General features: G+C 46.0%; 1 protein-coding gene across 3 annotated transcripts in view; it reads right to left on the reverse strand.

The window, feature by feature from the left end:
- The window catches only part of znf532 (zinc finger protein 532), a 197,739-nt gene extending 192,796 nt beyond the window's left edge, over nucleotides 1-4,943 (reverse strand). For all 3 annotated transcript variants that reach the window (XM_085974292.1, XM_085974277.1, XM_085974288.1), the window contains exon 1: nucleotides 4,807-4,943. The gene's annotated coding sequence lies outside the window, so the exon portion shown is untranslated. The remainder of the gene's footprint in view (nucleotides 1-4,806) is intronic.
- Between the last annotated feature and the right edge of the window lie 1,057 nt (nucleotides 4,944-6,000).

Below are 6,000 nucleotides of genomic sequence, written 5' to 3' on the forward strand. Positions count from 1 at the left end.
AAACAGAGGGGGAAGATTAAAAATGATAAGATTCTTAGGTGGCGGATTGAGCTCTCCACCTTCGAGTACGACATCATTTACCGGCCAGGGGCCCTTAACGAATCCCCTGACGCCCTCTCATGAGGGATGAGTGCCAGCGCCACCGGGGATCGGCTACAGACCCTCCACAACGACCTCTGCCACCCAGGGGTCACGCGGCTGTTCCACTTCATAAAGTCCCGTAACTTACCCTACTCGATTGAGGAAGTTCGGTCTCTGACCAGGAACTGCCGCACTTGCGCTGAGTGCAAGCCTCGGTTCTACCGCCCAGATAGAGCCCACTTAATCAAAGCTACACGGCCCTTTGAGCGGCTCAGCTTAGATTTCAAGGGCCCCCTCCCGTCCGTCGACCGCAATGTTTACTTCCTGAACATTGTGGACGAATACTCCCGGTTCCCATTCGCCTTCCCCTGCCCAGACATGACCAGCGCCACGGTCATTAAATGCCTCAACAGCCTGTTCTGCCTGTTCGGTATGCCGAGCTACATCCATACGGATAGGGGGGCGTCCTTCATGAGTGAAGAGCTACGCCAGTACATGCTGTCCAAGGGGATCGCCACGAGCCGTACCACCAGCTACAGCCCCCGGGGTAACGGCCAAGTGGAGCGAGAGAACGGGACAGTATGGAAAGCAGTCACTCTAGCTCTAAGGACCAAGGGCCTCCCTATCTCCCGCTGGCAGGAAGTCCTCTCGGATGTGCTCCATTCGATACGGTCGCTATTGTGTACGGCCACTAATGCCACGCCTCATGAACGAATGTTTGTCTTTCCCCGGAAATCCACCTCAGGCGTATCCATGCCGTCATGGCTCTCCACCCCAGGTCCGGTACTCGTGCAAAGGCATGTGAGGGGCCACAAGACGGACCCTCTCGTGGAGCCAGTACACCTACTCCACGCCAACCCCCAATACGCATATGTCCGGCACGCCGACGGAAGGGAGGACACCGTGTCCATAAAAGACGTCGCCCCAGCCGGCATCGACAACAACCACGGCAATAGCAGCAACAACGATCACAGCAACTCTTACCCACCCACTACTCTTTCATCACCCCCGGAAGAACATCGACCAACGGCACCCCCACCAACTATCCCTTCAACAACCCTGGCGGCACCCCCGGCAGAGACCCAGGAGGCTACCGGGGACACCCAGCCAACACCCGCGGCACCACAACAGCCACGTCGGTCGCAGAGGACTGTCAAACCCCCGAACAGACTAAATCTATAGAAGGGGTGAATGTGATGAAATATTCCATTCATCACTGCCTGTGACTGTGGTCGGTTTCAGTGTCATTTCCCTTCCCCCAGTCCTCATTGTATTGTTTATTGGAATGTGCTGTGTGTAGGGCTCCGCCCATACCTGGCCCCTTTTGTAAGCTAGCTCAGTCTGGCCTCAGTCTCCAGAAGGAAGATACCTCTCTCTCTTACGTGTTACTTTCTAAGTTAATAAAAGCCTTGTTTTGTTTCGCTAACATCGAGTCTCGGAATTATTGAGGCACATCAGTCCGCATGCCCGATACGAGACTCCCAAAACAAGCGCTCTACTCGGAGCTCCGGCACGGCAAGAGAGCCCCAGGTGGGCAGAGGAAACGCTTCAAGGACACCCTCAAAGCCTCCTTGAAAAAGTGCAACATCCCCACCGACACCTGGGAATCCCTGGCCCAAGACCGCACAAAGTGGAGGAGAAGCATCCGGGAAGGCGCCGAACACCTCGAGTCTCTTCGCCGGGAGCAAGCGGAAGCCAAGCGCAAGCAGCGCAAGTAGCGCACGTCAACCCAAGCACCCCACCCACCCGCCCCTTCAACCACCGTCTGCCTCACCTGTGACAGAGACTGTAGGTCCCGCATTGGACTCATCAGTCACCTGCGAGCTCATTTTTAATGTGGAAGCAAGTCATCCTCAGTTCCGAGGGACTGCCTAAGAAGAAGAAATTATTGGTGGAAACAAAAACCTCTTGATCTAAGGTCCAAGTTATCCACCTAATTGACAGGAAGGAGAAAATCCACATTCTACTTTGTCAAACAACAATCAGTAAGCAAGGCGTGCAGTCCACTGGACTTTCTAACAGGGTCAAAGGCCACAGAATCTGGTGAGAATTCATTGTCTCAATGGAAATACTGAAGTGTATATGGAGATACATGCAGCTCCCAGAAAGGAGGAACGGCTTTCTGGAAGGACAAGAGGAAAGAGTGCAAAACTAGTTTTCTCAACCACTTCATAAACTTGAGATACCAAAGAGTCGACAGATTCATCAGAGTGTTTTTTGCACTTTGATAGGACTAGCAAAGAAAAAGATTCAGAAAATTCTCAGTTATTATCCTGACAGGAACAACATCCTCCATCGTTATACACAGCTTGGGTGGTATAGTATTGATCTGGATCACTTCTCACTAAAAGCCTTGGACTATTAAGCTCTTCCAGGTAGAGAGAATTACATAAGCACAAGTCATCATTATTCTGCTCAACAATGAGGTTGTTTAGGCTAGATTTGTAGTGTCAGAATCTCCCTCCTATTTTGGATGGCAAATCTGTCCTGCCTGGTAGAGCAAGAGATTGTTCAACATGAGAAGTCTAAGAACCAATGTACCCTCCTCAGCAATCACCACAAAAAACAACAAAAAAAGTCAATAAAGAAACTCACAGGTTTGATTTTAAATCTTAGGTCTGATGAGGAGGACGTCATGTATTTCAGAATTTTGAATAAAAATGTTAGAGAGTCATTGTCTACCCTTACAAACCTCCTCAAAACCCATCTCATTAACTTAGCCTTCGACTACCCCATCTAATCTCTCCTTGTCTGGCTTGCCGACCATTTTTATTGTGTCTTTTGACTTTAAAAAAATATATATATAAATGTACGTTGTTAGTTGTATCATTAAATACAAGTAACAATCCAATGACACAAAATCCTTTGCTGAAAATCCAAAACATTGCTTATTGAGATGACATATGGAGTTAGCATTCAAGCGCAGAATATTTACAGGTACACTGACAGTTCCTATTTTCAAAAAACAAACCCAGAAGATAATGAGGAGAAATCATTCTCAAAGAAAATATCAATATTAACCTGAAGTGAAATCACCTCCTCTAGATGTACCATTGTACACATGGTACCATTGAGCACATGGATTGTTCTACACGTGACTATTTTCAGAAAGAACTACATCTAACGAGGGAAGGATACTTATGATTACCAGATGGTGTGCAGCAGTGGTTTAGGATGATGCACACTATGGCTTTCATTTCCCTCTTGTGGCGATACATCTGGCCTCTGCTTAGCAGCTCCCTACAAGGGCTTGGATGAGAATTTGCTTTTGTGTGCATGGACTTGCAACCTACCAAACAGTGGCATGGCACATTGTTGCGTACTTTCTAAACGAATGGGTTCAAAGTACACTGGCAGAGGCTAAGGATGTCTTTTTCTGCAAGGAGATATGAAGGATCATGGCTAAAACCAGAAAGTTTACTGCACAATTTGCTAAGAAGACATTTTACTGAAATTCACATGAATTGACCATCCCCCTCATCAAAAAACTGGCAGTTAAACATTAACCTAACTAAAACTTAAAAAGGAATTAAATAGACCTTTGATGTAGATCAGGAATTTGTCAGTGGTGTGTGGAACGGCTGCAAAGTACGAAGGGTCAGACACAATAAAAAGGAAGAAAAGAATCGTGAAGGATTGGAAAATGCTAGAAATACACAGACAACAACAACCTGCAGTTATATAGCACCTTTAATGTAGTAAAATGTCAAAGGTGCTTAGACGGTCAGTAAGGCTCTGACAGACACCGAGTGTAACCTTTGAGCAGAACTCTGATCAAAGATAGAGGGAGAAAGACATTCTTCTTTAAATTCAAGAAACAAAACGATGGGCGATTGCAAATGCATGGGATATATTCCACCCACACACAGTACACAATGACTAGCTCAGGAAATATGTAAAACTTTTAAGTAGACAAACAATACCTCCTCATTCTAATAACAATGAGTTTACTCGCAGGGTTCAGAAATACAGTATTATGATTTGAGGAATATCGGCCTTACCATTTGAAAGCTGCACTAGCAGTCTCAGAAGAAAAGTAACATGGACTGGCCAGTACCTCTTAATTGTCACCTTTAACTGTCAGGTAATATGATCTGATAAGCACTGGCACCCAGGAAAGGGCTGGCACAGCTATTGCATACTCCAAGCCTAACATTTTCCTTTTACTGTCATAAAGTGTGACCCTTAACAACAGTTTTTAATAAATGACCTTCTTATGACAGCAGGCAAGTGTTTTTTTTCTGCAAAATGAACGACATGGGTTGACATGAAAGATCTACTTGTTTTCTTAATCTGAACACAGGGCGTACTGGGCACATTTTTGCATCTCAGGGAGGGGTGGACACAAAGGCCCCCTGGATGCCATGTTGTAAATCTCACCTAGCATAAGGAAGGGAAGGGGGGGGGGGGGCGGTGGAAATGACAGCAGAAACCAGATGCTTCCCCACAACTCGGCAAACATTAGGAGCAGTGTCGTTCTCTGGGATTCAGAGCAGAGCACTGGCAGAGATCTGAGAGGCTGCCTGCTGGCCCTGTCAGTAGCAAAAAGAGGAGACTCACCCTCTAACTGTCCACAGCAAGGTATTTTAGGGCAGCCAGTCACACACAGCAACGAGCCAGTGAGGTGCGATACCTAACAATAGGGACAACTTTACAAGATATCAGTTTTATATCCAGTAAACAGTGAAAATTAAGAACCTGCTCAGCTTCATATTAGGAACTTACCGTGTAATCAGTCCTGCCCATATTATGATCCAAATTATCAGTGCACTCTGTAAAGGAAATTCAGCACTCAAACAGTTAAGGTACACATCTTTTTTTAAAACACAGTGAAACGAGCTGCACAAACGAACTGCAAAGGATTCTGGGCAGTCACTGCAGAGTGTGTGCATGTCATCATGGCTGACAGCATCACAGGACCCCATTTAGGTATCCTCACCGGCTGCCAGAGTGAGAAATGAATTCTTGTCATGTGACTTGCACTTGAGCCAATTATACTCCTGATTGTAGTCTAAGAGTAAAATAATAAATACAGCACTGACTTCCAAATGTGCCTGTACTGTGTGCTCAAATCTACTGCCCTATGAATTACAGAAGCAGTCTTTTAACTATGGTTGTAATACACTCCCAGTCTCTCCTGGGACTCCTCTCGTGGTCTCAGTTTAACCCTGTAGCAGATCATGCCACATTCATGTGGATTGACACTCACTCATTTTGGTTTTAAAATCCAACCTGTTTTATTTCATCTCGCCTTAAAAAAATAACCACGCATCCACTTGTTTAAATAGCTTTGCAATCTGTTTCAGTCTTTTTAGTAGCATATCTCAGTCTTAAGAGCATACTAGTCCATCTCCCATGGTGTTGTACAAGCAGAGTCGTGATCAAATGCAGTCTTCTGGTTCGACATGAGAAAACTGAACTGAATTTGCACATTCTCCCCGTGTTTGCGTGGGTTTTCTCCGGGTGCTCCGGTTTCCTCCCACAGTCCAAAGATGTGTGGGTTAGGTTGATTGGCTATGATAAAATTGACCCTTAGTGTTAGGGGGATTAAATACGTGGGGTTACAGGGATAGGGTGGGATATGTGTTGGTGTAGGGGTTACGGGGATCGGGTGGGATATGTGTCGGTGCAGGCTCAATGGGCCGAAATGGCCTCTATCTGCACTGTGGGGTTTCTGTGATTCTGTGATTCTGTGAATGGGAAATGTAGACATAGCAATTATAATAGGAAAGGCTGACACAAACAACAACAACAACTTGCATTTACATAGCGCTTTTAACGCATAATCAGACAAGCATTGACACCAAGCTAAAGGAGGAGACATTAGGACAGGTGACTAAAAGCTTGATCAAAGAGGTAGGTTTTAAGGTAGGGTGGCCATCAATGTTCCCTTTAAGCTGTCTGGATCTCCCACGCAGG

The sequence above is a fragment of the Somniosus microcephalus genome, chromosome 2, assembly GCF_052327205.1.
Source record: "Somniosus microcephalus isolate GS21.2 chromosome 2, FLI_Smic_1.0, whole genome shotgun sequence".
Classification (NCBI taxonomy): Eukaryota; Metazoa; Chordata; class Chondrichthyes; order Squaliformes; family Somniosidae; genus Somniosus; species Somniosus microcephalus.